We start from the raw sequence: 17,803 nt of genomic DNA on the forward strand, positions 1-17,803 counted from the left end.
TTAACTGACCCAGATGATCAGTTGATATTACAGATTTCCTCTTAGAGCAGTGGCTCTCAACCTTCCTAATGCCACGACCCTTTAATACAGTTCCTCATGTTGGGGTGACCGCCAACCGTAAGATTATTTTATGTTTTCCATATTTTTTCAAAAATATGAAAGAGTCATTCAACCCCCAAAGGCGTCCCAACCCTCAGGTTGAGAACCACTGTCTTATGTAAATGGTTACATAAACTAATGAAGAATTCCAATCATATAGCTTCTTTTGGATCATATTTTTGTTGTAAAACTTATGAACTATTTTTCTCCCATATGCAGACAAAACATTTGCCAAAATACACTTACACTACCAAACACTAAATACCATCAAACTGTTAACGTTTAGGATTTGCAAGTTTGAGATGGGTTACATTTACATCTGGTATGTGAGTTGACCAGTCCAAGTCAGCATAAATCTAATTTTAATTAATTAATTTTGACCTCATTCTAATTATGTTTAAATTTCATACCTAAATTAATGTCTCACTAAAATTTTTCCCACCCAGCATTTTAGAGGGTGCTTAATTTAACTTTTGGAAGAACTTATGGTTTCAAACTGCACCATTGTATTTACATGCCTATATCATCACTATTATTTTGCAAAAATTAAGTTTAGTTTCTTTGATGCTGAATACCACTGTACAATTTTACCATAATTCACTGATCTTACTCCTGAGGTCTCCCATGATATTTCAAAATTCTCAGCTACAGATTTTTCAGATTTTCTATTTTTACGCCACATAACAATAGCACTTAGACATATATACAATTTCATAGTGCTTTACAGCCCTCTCTAAGCAGTTTACAGAGTCACCATATTGCCTCCAACAATCTGGGTCCTCATTTTACCAACCTCGGGAGGATGGAAGACTGAGTCAACCTTGAGCCTCGTGATATTCAAACTGCCAAAATGCTGGCAATTAACAGGATTAGCCTGCAATACTGCATTCTAACCACTGTGCCACTCAGCACAATAGAGATAGAGATAGATGATGGTATAGATTATATATATTCTCTTTGTACTGCTATTTAGAATCATGTGGTCTGTTCTATACCTAATTTCTATGTTAAATAAAAACACAACATTCTAATCAACTTTTTAAGATTAAGAATCACATTTTGGCAACAAATCTCTTGGACATTATAATGGAATGGTTGGAAAGTCAGAGATCTTGTTGGCTGAGTTCAGAGTATAGCTTCAACAACAGCACATCAGCTTTGTTTCTCTGCAAAAGGATTGACATTTATAATGCAATCAATATGCCAATCAGTATGGCAAAATGACTAGATCATGACAGAAGCCAGCCGATCAGCCAAGCTTAAAATAGCTGTGGCGTAGAAAATTTCACACAAGTTCATCTCCAACTAGATGCTTTTTAACAGAAACTGTGCCATTATCTTTTTTTTTAAGAAATAGTTTCAGAAAATTATCAATGAGGCAATGGCCAAATCTTTAAGCAATATACTTTTTTTTTTTTTTTTGGTAAATAAGACTAGCCTATTTTTTTCCTGAATATGGGACTTTTACTGAGTGTCAAAGGTTTATTTCTTTGAAGCTATTGAATGTATTTCATATAACTAATCAAGGAAAAATAAAAGACAAAATAAAATAAGGAAAGTTATTTTCAAAATTTAGAGGCCAATCAGCAGCTATATTATGGTGATTTTTTAATTGACAAAGGCAAATGTAGACTGACAAAGAATAAATGATAGGAAAATATTGGACTGAGCTCAAAGAGAGTTTGCAGATAAGTTAGTTTGATAATTAATGAACTGACTGATTATCATATTTGGGGCTGAAATATATTATCATCTATTGAATCAAGGTGGCTAGTAATCATGAACTCTTCACTGAAACAAGGAGGTAGAAGATATTTCATCTTTCATTCAGTCTGGTTTCAAATTCTCATCTAAAAGTGTTCCAAGAATATGTTTAATTTTGTGTGATTTCATATTGCTACTGGGTGAGATCATTCTGGGATTAAATACCATCAGTACGCGGACGACACTCAGTTGTATCTGTCCGCCCTGTGCCAACTCAGCGTAGCGGTGGAAGTGATGTTCCAGTGCCTGGAAGCTGTTAGGGTCTGGATGGGAGTGAACAAACTCGCACTCAATCCTGACAAGACCGAGTGGCTGTGGATGTTCCCCCCTAAGGACAGTCCAGCTAGTCTCTCCCTAAATCTGGAGGAGAAAATTTACTCCCCTCAGAAAGGGTCCGCAACTTGGGGGTCCTCCTGGATCCGCAGCTGACATTAGAGCATCACCTGTCATCTGTGACCAGGGGGGCCTTTGCCCAGGTTCACCTGGTGCACCAGTTGCGGCCCTATTTGGACTGGGGGGCACTGCAAACAGTCACTCACGCCCTCGTCACCTCAAGACTGGATTACTGTAATGCGCTCTACATGGGGCTGCCCCTGAAAAGTGTTCGGAGACTACAATTAGTCCAGAATGCAGCCGCGTGAGCAATATTGGGTGTACCAAGGTACACCCACACTACACCTATCCTCCGCGAGCTGCACTGGCTCCCCATTGGTCTCCAAGCACAATTCAAGGTGCTGGTTATTACCTTTAAAGCCCTACATGGCTCAGGACCCAGATATCTACGAGACCGTCTTCTGCCGCAAACCTCCCTAAGACCGATAAGATTGCACAGGGTGGGCCTTCTCCAGGTGCTATCAGCTAGACAATGTCGGCTGGTAGCGCCTCGGAGGAGGGCCTTCTCTGTCGCCGCTCTGGCTCTATGGAACGAACTACCCCCAGAGATCCGGACCCTACACACTCTCATGGCCTTCCGAAAAGCGATTAAAACCTGGCTATTCTGGCAGGCCCGGGGCTGTTGACCTCTTGACCGAGGTCCAGCCCCGCTTAGACTGGTGCATGGTGTGTTTCTTTTAATTTGTTCTCCTTTGTTTGTCTTTTTACCTTTTTTGTGAAATTTTATTTCTGTAAGCCGCCCAGAGTCCTTCGGGATTGGGCGGCCTATAAATTTAATAAATAGAAATAGAAATAGAAATTATTGCAAGAGCACTTTCTTAAATTCACCTTATTTATTCTCCATTACTCATTGCTTACTAAGAAAACATACATCTTTAAAGCACAAAAATCCTGCAACTCTGACCCATCCCTAAGAACATGCAGCTCCTCTACCTCTCTCTCCATGGGTTATGGAAAATCTGAGGTATAGAAGCCTAAATATATAAGGCTAGATTTTTACAAACTTAGATCATTGTGTGTGTGTGTGTGTGTCTGTGTGTGTGTGTGTGTGTGTGTGTGTGTGTGTGTATAATATTTTCTGCCACACACCTCCCCATATATAATATCATGGTTGTAGTAGAAGTAGAGCTTTATAGCTCATTTAGTCAAACAATGTTCTTTCATGACATATAATTATATGTGGCTATATGTAACACAAAGGAATAATTCTTTTTATAACATTACTAAATGTTATTAAATGAGCAGATAAATAATTTGACAACATCTAGCCTATATCACAAAATTTTAGTTGAAAATTATTCAGAACAGACTACCATACCAATTGCTAATAAAATATACTTTGCTAATATGACAGTAACACTGATTTCTATGATAATTTTGTTCATCATGGGGAACTTCACTAGATGCTGAATAGCAGTACATCTAATCTGCATATCATACATAAAGAACTGAGAAAAACAAATCAAAGGTGATTCAATCTTATTATAGTATGGTCATCTTATGGTGTTCTCATCTGACCATTGTAATTACCTAAATTGACTCTAATTCATATGCCACGTGCATTCCAAACCAGAAAGTACTTTTAGATCCCTCTATTAATCACTGAATCAAGATGCGACAGAAGCTTCAAACATCCTTTTGACAGCAAATTCAGTATTATAATATACGATATTGTTGCTCATATATTCATTCATATGTGGTATCAAACCTAGCAATTATGGAGGAAGAAACGATACCTTCTTATAGTTAATGAAAAGTTTGTATTAGAAATATTGTAAATAGATTGAATCATAGAAGGATAAACAAAACACGTAAACTCAAGTTAGGGACAACTTCGTTCAAGGTTCGAAATTATCTACAGCAATTAGATTTAAAGGGTACATGTTACAGCATTTTAAAAGTGAAGGAACATGCTTAAAAATTGGAAGTGGTATTCAATATAAACAGTATAAAATTATATGTTATTAAAAATATTGATAATGACCCTGGTAAACAGGTCAGTTAGAATATGTGTATGGTGTGATTTACCTCCATAAAGCATTTAAGACAAAGCTCCTTTCAGCCTTTTTCTCAAGGTACAAAACTGTGTTTTATTTTAAAATCCATATTTTTTCTAGCAATATTGGAGCACAGCTAAACTGAGGACAAAAAAGTTTATGACTCTACATTGAAATAAATGTTCATTTTATTTTAAAATGAAAACTGAAAACACCATACTATATCAACATTATGAAAGGTATTAATGCAGGGTGGGGGAAAAAAGAATAGATGTGCAAAGTGTATATTATAAACTGTAGAGGTGGAAACTGTATCAAATAATCTTTCAAATACCTGAAGTTTTGCTTTTGTTGCAAAAAAATTAAAGATGGCTGGCCTTTAGAGACATCCTACAGATCGTATCTGCAGTGGTGGGTTCCAGATCTCGTTGCAACTGGTACAGTGCAACAGGGCCGGGTGTCCACCATGTGCATGCGTGTAGCATGCGCACATTGGGAGCATTGCGCAGTTGTTGTACACTGTGTGTGTGCGCGAAAGCCCCGATTGGCTCAAATACGGGCGGAGGGCAAGCAGGCCTCCAGAGCACCGTACCAGAACAGTACCTGGTGCTCCCAGCAGGCACGGTAGGCCTATACCGGGACTTACCAGTCATATCCCACCACTGGCATCTTGGCAAGTGACAAATTTGATGGGAAAAGATGGATGCTCTGGAATTATGTCACTTACCTTCTTTACAAAGTCACTGCAGAATATATGTGAGTTTCCTAACTTTTCTCCTGAACTGACTGAAGCCTCTTTTTAATGGAGCCTCAAATTCCAAGTGAAGTGAGAAAACATTCCTTTTGAAAACAGTCAGGCTGCAGAGTCATGGAGAACCCTGTAACAAATGCAAAAGCATCCTTTGCTATCAGTAATAGATCTCAAAGTCATTCTAAAAATACATTCTGAAAATGAGAAAGGGAATACTTTTTCATAATAAAATTAAAGTTTGGAATATTGAAGGGTAACTTTTGGCACAAAGTTGGTTCAATTGTTGAGCCAATTCTTACAATAAACACTGAACAGAACATTCAATATAGTATTTGTTTCGGTTTCCATGTGATGTACTGTAACTCTCATTCAGAAACAATCCGTAGCTCATAGTTACTTTATACTGAGAATCTCATCACAAAATTGCTTGTTTCTGCTATCTCTCTCTCTCTCTCTCCCTCCCTCTCTCTCTCTCCCTCCCTCTCTCCCCCCATCTCTCTCTCTGTGTGTGTGTGTGTGTGTGTGTGTGTGTGCGTGTGTGTGTGTGTGTGCATGTGTGTATTTATAAGCAGGTTCACATTCAAAATAATTTACATAGTGGATACAGTTGTTTTCTATAAGGGGAGTATTGGAAGCTGTTATTACTGTTATCAGAAACTATTCTTTTTCTCCTCAAACCTGTACTACAAAATAAAACTTGGTTAAGATTGATAACAAGTAGTCATGTTGATTTAATGCACGATAGAAGCAGATAGTCTCTTATTTTACTTTTACCATCAGAGTACAGCAACTGAATTTGGAATGTCAGCTCTAATATGAAGGGACATTTGGTTTCCTTTTAACTTGCTAAGAGTTTATTCCAAATTAATTCAACACCCATGAACTCTACAATTTTGTTCACTGATACTTCCTTCATCCACTGCATGTTTCCTCAAAAAACATTGAATGGAAAGACTAAAAGCACTGATTGATTGATTGATTTCTACACTAATCTATCCCTTTAGCAATTTTTTTTTTTCAATAATACAAATATAAATGTTTATTGAAACAATATAATTAAAATCTGAAAAAGCAAGAATTACATTAAAATAAATTAATAATTAAAAGTCTGACCTCTTTGTGGTGGGGACAAGCATAATCCTTAGAGAATGTGTGCTACTAATGGAGGACATCAGTGAAAGCCATTTCCTATGGACTGGATAGACAAACCTCCAGATCCTTCTTGTCTTCAAAAGAGTTTCTCAAGTTGATCTGAGGAGACAGGCAGGTTATTGTGGGAAAGGTACACTAGCAGTTAGGCTCTATCTTGACTAGGATTTTAGAGATCAGTATCAAACCTTTCCACTTTTTTGATTGGATCATGATTCCTGTAATTTGCAACTATTAGTTAGCTATCCACAAATTTCTTTATATATATTCAACACATCCTTAATATGAACCCTGAAATATCCCAAACAGAGTCCAGGGAATGCTATAGCAGAGACCACCTCAGGTAGCTCAGGAAAAGACACTGTTATACAGTCAGCAGGTGTATCCTCTTCACTATTCCAGGCACTAAAATGGAGCACTTACAAGCATTTTCAATTTTTCCAAAGATCAGATGGAACTTCAAACTAGAGATTGAATCCATATCACCTTCCTATCCTCCAACTTGGAGCCTAGCTGCAACGCGGAATATTCTAAAGAGTAGGGAAAGACTAGCCATCTCTTCTCCTCAGTCAGGTCTTTGTAATGCACGCCAGTTCAGCAGATGAGGCATGTTGTAGGCCATGTCAGTCTGATTATTCTGGCTGATGGGTTCCTTCTCTGCCATAGCACTTGCCACTGGACTATTTGCTTCCTGAAGTGAGGCTGGCTCTAACCCTTCTGACCTTCCATGAGGACCTAAAGACCTGGCTCCAGTCTAGTTAGCTTGGGGTTCCAATGAGGGTGCATCACAGTGGAAGTGGTTGATCTATTAACAACAGATCCCATGACCCCTCCTTTCTGCTCCTGGCCTTCCCATATTTTAATTACACTGCAGTGTTTGACTTTTTGTACTAACTTATTTATGGTTTAATGTCATTTTATCTTTTATGATTGTAAGCCACTCAGAATTACCTTGAGGTAATTTTATAAATAAATATAATGAATAATGAATAATCATCCAGATTATGATCCAGATTAAAACATATAACATCATGTACATATTATATGTTTTCCTAAATAACTGATGTAGCATTAAAAAGCAGCCCTTTAAACTGAAGTCTAAATGACTGTGATCAGTTAGATCAGTGCTGACGAACCTTTTGTGGCTGGCGTGCCAAAAACGGGGAGAGCGCAGGGGGGGTCGTGCACGGGTGTGCCACACCCATAATGCTATGTGCACGACCCTAGCATGCATATGCATACGACCAGAGCTCCACCCATTTTTGTTGTGCTTTTTTGCCTTCCCCAGGCCCCAGAGGCTTATATGAGCCTGGAGAGGGTGAAAACAGCCTCCCCACACAGGCGCCCTCCAGAGGCTTCAGGAGCTTCCCTGAAGCCTCTGGACCGTGAAAAACCAGCCCTATGGGCAAACCGGAAGTTCAGGAATGGACTTCCAGTTTGCTTGTAGGGACGGTTTTAGCCCTCTGCAGCCTTCAGGGACCTTCTAAAACCGGTCCTACAAGCAACCGGAAGTACGTTCCCAAACTTCTGGTTTGCCCGGAGGGCCGGTTTTTCGCACTCCTGAAGCCTCGGAGGGCGAAAAATGGCCTCAAAAAGAAGGCCAAAGTTAGCTGGCCAGTGTGCGCATGCATGCTGGCCCGCTAAAAGGGCAACACTTTGCATGGGCCGGACAAATGGCTCTGCATGCCACCTGTGGCACACGTGCCATAGGTTCGCCATCATGGACTTAGATATTCTTGATTACTTTGCACCTGAAATTATAGAAAATCAAGCAAAAAAGCAGTCCCTCATTCATTGATTTCAATGTTCTTTGGCAAGATGGGACTTCCCAACTAGGGCAATATCATTTGGTCACCCCACCAATGGCATATCCTCCACCACTGGCAGAGCTGTCATTCTTTTACCCAGAGTAAGGAAATATATAACAACTGGTACTCTCACAAGGGAGCTGGAACATTTTTAAGCTCTGAGAAACAACATAATATTCAGAATCAGATCAGGCAGACACCTCCTTAAATCACTGAGTATAAGAAGGAAGAGGAAGTACAGTGCAATAGGAAGATTCTATTATTATAGTCAATCTGAATGAAAATAGTTTTAATCTTCCTGCAGGGTTTTTCCTGATCTACTGTAGTCTAACTAGTAAGACTGCCCTTAGAAAGTAGAAGCTGATCCTATCAACATAGCAGCTGACACAACTCTGCCTTTTTTATCTGCTTTCTTGTACTTCTAAACTATAGCAGTATTTTCAACTGGTAATTCTAAAAGTAGTAGACTGGGACTTAATTGGGGGAAATGGAGACTGCTAAAGGTCTTTGGAAGACATTAGCTTTTTTAATTGTTAGCCATTACATAGTATATTTCTGGTTTTGAACAGACATTATTTGCCCACTAAATCATTATGGCTTATTCATGGTTTTTAAAAAATCTGAATTTCTGCAATTTGTGTGCACTACAAATATTTTTTCATATTAGTTCAAATGCACTTTTATCTTCTGGCAAAACTAGAAATCAGAGCTAGACAACTTGCACTTATTGGAATACTGTATTTGCTTTAAATTAAACAGCATGCTCTTCTCCAAAGAGCAATTTTTCCTTAAAGATAATTGTTAAAGAACACATCTTTGGGATTTCTAATTTATTCAGGAGAAAATATACAAATATATCAATTATCCGTGAAATCCAAAGCTTTAAAGAAGGATCTTATTTTTGTAACTTGAAACATAAATATTTCACATTGTAATAAAATTAATAAGATTGAAAGCGGATAGGGGTATGTGTGTTTTTACATGTCTGTATATCAATCTAGACCAGGGATGTCCATCCTTGGCAGTTTTAAGACTTGTGGTGTTCATTTCCCAGAATTCTCCAGCTAGCATGGGGAATTCTTGTATTTTAAATGATTGGTAGTTGTGTTTGTTAGTCTGAGATCATAATAATAATATACAGGTGTGGTGATAAAACATATAGTAAGAGATACTGTAATACAGGATGATAAGAAGCAGTCCAGAACAATAGTAAAAGCTAATAATTATTCTAAAGAATTTGGATGATTGTGAGGAATCCCAAAACTACAAGCTGTAAGATACTATAGCTAGCTGTAAGTTCAGTTACTGGGCCATCTTAACCCTGTTTCCACATCTGCTTTGTTATTTCTTATAGACTCAGATTTTTTAAAGGTTTATTTTAGTTGTCTTATGCTTCACTAATGTATTGCTTGGTGACGGAAATTCCATTCCCAATTGTCATAACTTCAGGGATTACCTATATACAGGTCCATGATTCTTGGAAGGATATAATTTCTGCAAAATGATTTCCAACTAAGGGAAACCTGCAGTCTGTTTCTCAACAGTACTGACCCTACTTGGCCACATGTTGCCTTTCCTATTTTTCATTATTATTAGCATTAAGGTCATAGGGAAAGCAGACAGGACAGCTAAATAGAGTGTTGTAAACAAATGTGAAACCCTAAGAATTCTCATTTTGCCAAATGCAATTAAACTCATACTGAAAAGTTTAGTATTCCCTTGATAGATTTAACATATGGTTGATGAGTTTTAATCAAGTACACATTTGTTTCTCATTCCAAACTTATTTTAAGCTACTATTTGAATTGTTGGTTGTTGGTTAGGTTAGCGAAGTCCGTGTCCAACCCGCATCGCGACCCCATGCACAACGTTCCTCCAGGTCTTCCTGTCCTCTACCATCCTCTGGAGTCCATTTAAGATCACGCCTACTGCTTCGGTGACTCCATCCAGCCACGAGGTGGCGCAGTGTTAGGGTGCAGTACTGCAGGCCACTTCAGCTGACTGTTATCTGCAGTTCAGCGGTTCTAATCTCACCGGCTCAAGGTTGACTCAGCCTTCCATCCTTCCGAGGTGGGTGAAATGAGGACCCAGACTGCGGGGGCGATATGCTGACTCTGTAAACTGCTTAGAGAGGGCTGAAAGCCCTATGAAGCGGTATATAAGTCTAACTGCTATTGCTATTGCTACCCTCATTCCCTGTAGTCCCCCTTCTTCTTTTGAATTATCTTTACCTATATCACTGTCAAGTTAGACTAAATGTTATCCAACGAAAAGCTGAGCAAATCTGAAAATTTAAAACAAAGGTTTAACTATCAAAACTAATAGTTGAATTCTATAACATTTTCTTCTAAGGTCTTCTAATCCTAACCCAAAGACCATAAAGTTAAATAGGGTCTTTGCATTTAGAACTATATCCCTTATTGATTTGGGTGTTGTTTTAGCACAATGTAGAAGTAGAGGCACTGTTTTAAAATTCTTTTATAAAAATATTTTTAATTAATATTGAAGAATTGAAGTCTAAATTTGAAGATTATGATGTCTACATGGCAAATTAAACCTTAAGAGTACAAAACACTGGATAAAAACAAAAACACTTACTTATCACTGCTCTTAATCTGCACTATAGATTAAATCAGGGACAGACAACAACAACCTATTTTGGGTTGCCTCCAAACCCACTTTTTGTACCTTCAAGGACTTTAATTGACAACCAAAATACTGAATACATTTCTTTAAATACATTAAACCGGTAATTATACCAGTAATTCCCTGCTTTATTTGTAAACAAATGTGTGCATCAAGACTGTCTAAATGTTACCAACAGCTTTCTTTTTAAAAGATTTCTGAAAAATTCCATCTGACCTAAAATGAACTGAACTCTTCTCAAAACCCTTCCTAAATAACAAAAACAAAATCTGGAAAATAAAAACAATGAAAGTTAAAAAAAATGTGCAGCACTGAATTCAAAGCTGGTACCCAATGCAATATAACTGCAAGTCTTCCTGATCAAAAATATTTCTAAGAAATCTTGTCTGATTTGATTTACACACACACACACACACACACACACACGTTTGTATCAATCAAATAAAAATAATTATCTACTGAATAAACAGCTTCATCTAGAGGAAAGGGAAGAATCCATATAATGTACAAGATCTAGATTCTGCTTTGGACCTCTCCTGGGTTATGTAAATATATTTTATTTTAGGTTGTAGTTTGTTAATTATACTACTGAGAAGTGTAACTGCTCATGCAACTAGGATTGTGAAACAGCAGTAATATGTTTAGATATCATGTTCATAGTTCCTAATCAAACATAGTCCTTTCTGGGACAAATTTTCTCAGCACACATACAGACAGAATTAATAAAAAAGAAAAATTCAAGACATTTTGTGACATTTGATGACAACCCAAAAGATAAACAACATAAATAGTTCAGTAAAAATATAGCAATTATTAGCTGCTGTTGTCTATAGAGCGAGCTTCTGTTGAGCTTCTGTTGATACCAATGGAGCAAACTCCATTGAAATCAATGGGATTGGGATTTTCTCGCCTCTAAAAGAGGAAGCATAGAAAATGAGTAAGTAAGTAAGTAAATAAATGATCAGTAACAGATTAGCACAAAACCTCTTCTATTCCTTTACTTGAAAATCATAAATCATTGGTCCTTTCTGTGGCATAGTAGCAATCAGGTCCAATACATTTGGCTTTTATGACAAAAATGTATTACATAAATATATGGAAAATATAATTAACACTTACTGACTAAAAGAATATGACTTTTTTATTTGTATCACTTTTAAACCTTATTATGTTTGTTTCTAACACTTTGTTCTCTATTTTATTCAAAGCTGTGGTTTAAATGCAGCACTGCAGGCTACCTCAGCTGACTGCAGTTCTGCAGTTCGGCTGTTCAAATCTCACCGGCTCAGGGTTGACTCAGCCGTCCAGCCTTCCGAGGTAGGTAAAATGAGGAACCCGGAGTGTTGTTGGGGGCAATATGCTGACTCTGTAAACCGCTTAGAGAGGGCTGAAAGCCCTATGAAGCGGTATATAAGTCTAACTGCTATTGCTATTAATTTCTATTGTTACATTTCAACTTTTAATTTAAATATATTTTTTCTTGGTGTCATTATCAACATCTTCTCCATCTGAATTGGAAGTTTCTCATCATCTCTTCTGTTTCATTCATCTATAATTCAGTGTTTCATATATATTTTTACTCCAGTTTCCAGGTTTCCTACAAGCTCTGGCTCATATGATCCCTGGTAAAGTTGGCAATCATCATTCAACATCTGGCAGAACAGAACATTTTGGAATTGGCAAATCAATATGCCTTTAATTCTACGTATCTGAAGTTTAGTCAACTCTATAACTAAAAATCAACCAGTGATTTAAGGACAAATGCATTTAGAACTTGTGTTTATTGTAAGAATTGAAAACAATTATTTAAGAGGAATCCATCAATTGCCAAAAGTAAAATACAAGCTATATTAATGAAAGAATTGTTCAGTTATTGAAACTGTTTTCCTATCTGAGATACTAAGAAGCTGAGACCTCTTATTTTTGAACAGAAAGAGCAGGTGATGCCCGTCTGTTACTGTAGTGAACCATTTTGGTTTCAAGGCTGCTTGTTTCTGATCATACTAAATCAGAAGTGGGTTGCTCCAAGTTTGGACCGGTTCAGGAGAACCAGGTGTGGTAATTGGGAGTGAATCACCAAACCGGTAGTGATGGCTAGTTGACCATGCTCCTGAACTGGCCTACCTCAGACGAGCGCCTTGCGTCGCCTTCCACCCGTGGATCCACAGAACTGCCTCCTCCTGCCTACACACAGGTAAGCATTGGCAGTAGCCTAGCCCCACCCCTTCCCTTCCCCAGGCAGAAGCAGGGGGCAGCAGCAAGCTCTAAGCATCAGGCAGCGGTGGTGAGGTCTCAGCACTTGTTTCTCTGGCGGGGAAAAAAGCTGAAGGGGATCCTCATTAACCCTTTTGCCAGCCGCCTGGAGCTCCAATCAGCGGCGGGGGCAGGGATGGTGACTTCCAAGTGGCGGGTGAAAGGTTGAGCAAGAAATCCCACTCAGCATTTTTTCCCACCAGTGGAAAAACAGCTGAGAGCTCACCTCCCACCGCCCCCTGGAGCTGCAAAGCAGAAGATGTCCTTGCTATTGCGAAGAAGTGGTGGCTCTGGGTGCATCATGCCTGCTCTGTTCTCTTTAAGAGCCACTTTGCAAAACAAGGTGCAAAGAGAATGAAATGGGTGTGGCGCACCCAGAGCCGCCACTTCTTCGCAAAAGCCGAGGACAGAAGAGTTCACTCAGGAGTGACACTGACAAGGAAGGTGGCTGGGCGGAGGGAGGCATAACCCAAACTCTCTGGATGAGTAACAAGTGTGAGAGGTGAAGGGGAGAGAGAAGAGAGAGCGCTGGGCAGGAGCCACAGGAGGAGGATGAGGGTGGCTGCTCTTCTTCTCTTCACCCTTGTCCAGAGAGGATACTCCCGGCTCAAGGACACCGAGGAAGGGAGGCTCAAGGCAGCCTCTACCCTAACGCAGAGGCACCCTAGCCCAGAGGCAGCTGATAAAAGGAGCAGAGACCGCAATACTCCCCGGTGTGAACTAGAAAATAAAGCTCTTTTTCAGGCCGTGGGGGTGGGAGTTATAAGGCTAACCCATAAGGGATGGTGGCCTGGTACTTCTGCTGCTTCTGGCTCAGGGAGAGGCAGCTTGGCTGAGCCCGGCTCTCTCCCCCTCCTTCCTTGCATGGATCTGATAGGAGGGCAGGTGGAACAGCTTCCTTGCCAGGCTTGAGGAGAGGGGAAGGTGGAGCTGTTACCTGAGGGCAAGAGCAACACCCTGGCCACCTCTGGGTTAGGGTGGAGAGCCCCCTTGAGCTCCCTCTCGGTCTCCTTGTGCTGGAACCATCCTCCTTTGGGTAAGGGCGAAGAAGAAGAGCTGCCACCTTCCTCCTCCTGTGACTCTGCCCAGTGCTCTCTCTTCTCTCCCCTTTTCGCCTCCCCACACTTGTTATCCAGAGATCTCAGGCTATGCCTCCCTCTGCCCCCGCTGCCTTCCTTGCAAGATACACTCCTGAGTGAACTCTTCCGTCCTCGGCTGTTGCAAACGGCGGCTCTGGTTATGCCACACCCGCTCATTCTCTGGTCTAGCTTGGGAGACATAACTCCGGTGGGAAGGGGGGGCAGCATTCCAGCTTTCATGGTGGGCGGTAGGGTTTGCCTGTAACTCTGCTTTATAAATTTTATAAAATAAAGTTACTTCCCTACTTTATAAATCACCATTACTGTGGAACTGGTGGGCGGTTAGAAAATTTTACTACTAAAAGAGATACAAAAGTGGTGGTAGGTATAAAAAGGTTGACTTCCCCTGATCTAAACAATTAGGTGGATATTCATGAACAGAACCTAGAAGCAGATAAGGACAAGCTATTGTTGCTTATTTGCATCATTGTATTTGGGAACAAGATGTTGAGTTCCGCTTGAATCTTCTTTTCTATTGATTATAGATCTGATACTGCTCAACTGCAACAAGGACACTACAGTATCTGTAATGTGATGCTACAATACCTCTTATCAGTTAGCAACCTGGGATCTTGTCAGGAGGGCATTCTACACTGCAGCCACCTGCTCTATCAATTGTCTGGCTGAAGTTCATTTTAATCAGCATAAACAGGATGTGATCATTTCTAGCATCCCTGTGGCACAATTGAAGGCTAATATTTTGTGGAAAGCTGATTGTGCTGGCTTTCTCATCTAGAGCATAATCAAACTATACTTAAGGATGCTATGAAGAGTCATTAAATAGGAAAGGGGTTAAAATAGAATACTATGCTATAATTAAATGCCAGAAATGCATTTACTTTTTATTTGTTTCACAATAATATACAAACTGGTACTTTGTAATTATGATTACCATTCTTTGAATTTCACAATTTAGTTTACTTCAGTTTAGTTATTGCAAGCAATAACAAAATATATATTAGGTAAATATATCCAAACTGTTTAGAAAAATATTACAGGAAATACATTTTGTTATGGAAATTATTTGCAAAATTAGATGAAGTTGAAAATAAAAATTCACACATGAGTACATACATACTTAGCTGTGGGGTTTAAAAAATACAGCAAACCTTAACACAGCAAAACTGACATATAAACATAAGAACTAAGAACATGAAATCTAACTTACTAGTGTTTATTTATTTCATTTCAAATATTTACAAAAACATTTTACATTAAAAAGCCCAAAGGTTAGATCCTGGCTACCAAAATCTCTCCAGAGAAAAAGGATGTGCGAAGTGCAATAGCCCACATGCACTTCAGATGGCTGAAGGAACAAGGTTTTGGCGGTCAGCTGGTTAGTTAAGCAGTTGGGAGAATAGATTCCATCTAATCTCACAGTTGTAATGTATCCCATATGGACATAAAGTTCTGATAGAGGAGAATATTTGTAGCTCAGGGATGAAAGGCAGGGTCTTTGATGCCTCTGAGCTTGGCAATTTCATTAGGTAAACTAGGTGACATCGTCAGTGCTAGTAGGGAATGGGGTTTGCTGTCATTTCATATTCTAATGCAAAGGTCCCCAAACTTGGCAATTTTAAGACTTGTGGACTTCAACTCCGAGAATTCTCCACCCAGCCCGGAGAATTCTGGGAGTTGAAGTCCACATGTCTTAAAGTTGCCAAGTTTGGGGATCCCTGTTCTAATGGTTTGCCCTATCAGTATTGGTGAGAGTGGTCTTGCTGGTATATTGTTTGTTGCTTGATTCTTGGTCTAATATTAATCTTCATGTTAATCTCTGGATGCTGATTGCTGGTGAGAAGGAGTTCTGGTCTCTGTTTCCCTTTTTGATTTGTTGTTCAGCTAAGTATAACTCATTGGATAATGAACTAAAAAGTTAATTTCAAAAACATCTGTCATCATAGAGAAATTGTGTGTAAATGATGTTATGTTAGAGGAACAGGTTCTTCTGACAGGACTGGAATTGCTTTCAATGTGGAATTTGAAATAATAGGCTACAAAATGATCTGGAAAAAGACAATATATTGGAGATACAAATGAACCTGGCTGATGACTTAATAATTAAAAGGGACATACAATAATAAACCAGAAAAGTAACTTGAATAACTTTTATATATTGGATTTACAAAAGAGGCCTGGTAAAGTTTTAAAAGATTTGCTGAGATAGAAAAAAGAAGCAGGGAAAACAATCCAAGTTCTCAGATATTATTTGATGAGATTAAAGACCAAGATTGCTAAAATGAATATAGAATTAGTTTATTTGTTCAAATTTAAAATAGATTGTTTCTGGTAATACTTAATGGAGTTTACTAAACGACAAGATTTTAGAGATTTGTTTATAGATAGAGTAGTATAGAAGATAAGGAATGGAGAGAAATCATATATTGTAGTTTAAGAAAGTGTACTAAGTTGAAGGGGCAACCTATATATACATAGTCATACACACAGATACATGTGTATATGTGTGTGTGTGCATACAGATAGTCTCAATTTATGACAATTGAGCCCAAAAATTTCATTGCTAAACAACACTCTTATTTAATGAGCTTTGCCCCATTTTATGGCATTTCTTGCCACAATTGTTAAGTTAATCACTGCAGTTGTTAATTTAGTAATACAGTTGGTAAGGGAATTTGGCTTCCGCAATGACTTTGCTTTTCAGAAGGGTGACATGATCCCTGCCTCTGGACACTGTAACCATCATAAATACATGCCAGTTGTCAAGTATTTGCAGTTTGATCACATGACCATAAGGATGTTGCACTGGTTATAAGTGTGAAAAGCAATCATAAGTCACATTTTTCAGTTCTGTTGTAACTTCGAATTGCTCATTAAACAAATTGTTATAAGTTGAGGACTACCTGTATATTTGCTATTTTCCACTTTTTCTTTCTTTTCTAATTCTTTTCCATTTTTTTCTACACTATTTTTAATTCCTTCATTTTTATATTAGTTTTTTTATGTGTAATGCCTTAATAATTTGTTTAAAAAGAGAATGCGATGGTATAAGTCATTAAAATATTACTGACAGTTTTTTATTATTTTGTTTTAAATTTATTTTTTAAACCATACAAAGGTATTGGAAGCAGAAATAGATGAAATGCCGGTATATTTCAAGTCGTTATTTCAAAATTAAATCAAAATTCAATCCATCATCATCAGTATCAACAGTAGAGTTTCTAGGTTCTATAATATCTCAAGACTTAAAATGGACACCTAACATCAAAAAAGCACAACAAAGAATGTCCTTCCTGCATCAACTCACAAAGCTCAGACTGCCCAAAGAGCTGCTGATACAGTTCTACAAAAGAATTATTGAGTCTGTCATTTGCATCTCTATAACTGTCTGGTCTGGTACCACTACCAAACAACAGACACAGACTTCAACAGAAAGTTAGAACTGCAGAAAAAACCATTACTACCAGCCTAACTTCCACGGTGGACCTGTATACTGTACAAGCCAGAAAGGGCTGTGGAACCCATTGCATCCTGGACATAAACTGTTTCAACTTCTTCACTCAAGACAATGCTATAGGGCTTTGGATACCAAAACAACTAGAACACAAGGACAGTTTCTCCCCCGCCCCCATGCCATCACTCTGCTAAACAACTAATTCCCACAACTCTATCAAACTACCTACTAGGGCTGTATTACTATTATTCATCTTTCGTATTACCTATTACCTTATCTTCTTATGACTGTAACTTTGTTGCTTATGTCTTACGATTTATGTTTTATTTAGTATGCTAGTATGATTTATATTGATAGCTTGTTTAGCATCCTATGACTATCACTAAGTGGTA

General features: G+C 38.5%; 1 long non-coding RNA gene across 1 annotated transcript in view; it reads right to left on the bottom strand.

Moving 5' to 3' along the window:
• LOC116511058 overlaps positions 1–17,803 on the bottom strand; it is a 59,451-nt gene that overhangs the window by 17,082 nt on the left and 24,566 nt on the right. The window contains exons 3-4 of the long non-coding RNA XR_004255713.1: positions 6,118–6,255; positions 4,981–5,131 (exon numbers count right to left, since the gene is read on the bottom strand). This is a non-coding gene — a long non-coding RNA (uncharacterized LOC116511058). The remainder of the gene's footprint in view (positions 1–4,980; positions 5,132–6,117; positions 6,256–17,803) is intronic.

Source organism: Thamnophis elegans, chromosome 7 (genome assembly GCF_009769535.1).
Source record: "Thamnophis elegans isolate rThaEle1 chromosome 7, rThaEle1.pri, whole genome shotgun sequence".
Taxonomy (NCBI): Eukaryota; Metazoa; Chordata; class Lepidosauria; order Squamata; family Colubridae; genus Thamnophis; species Thamnophis elegans.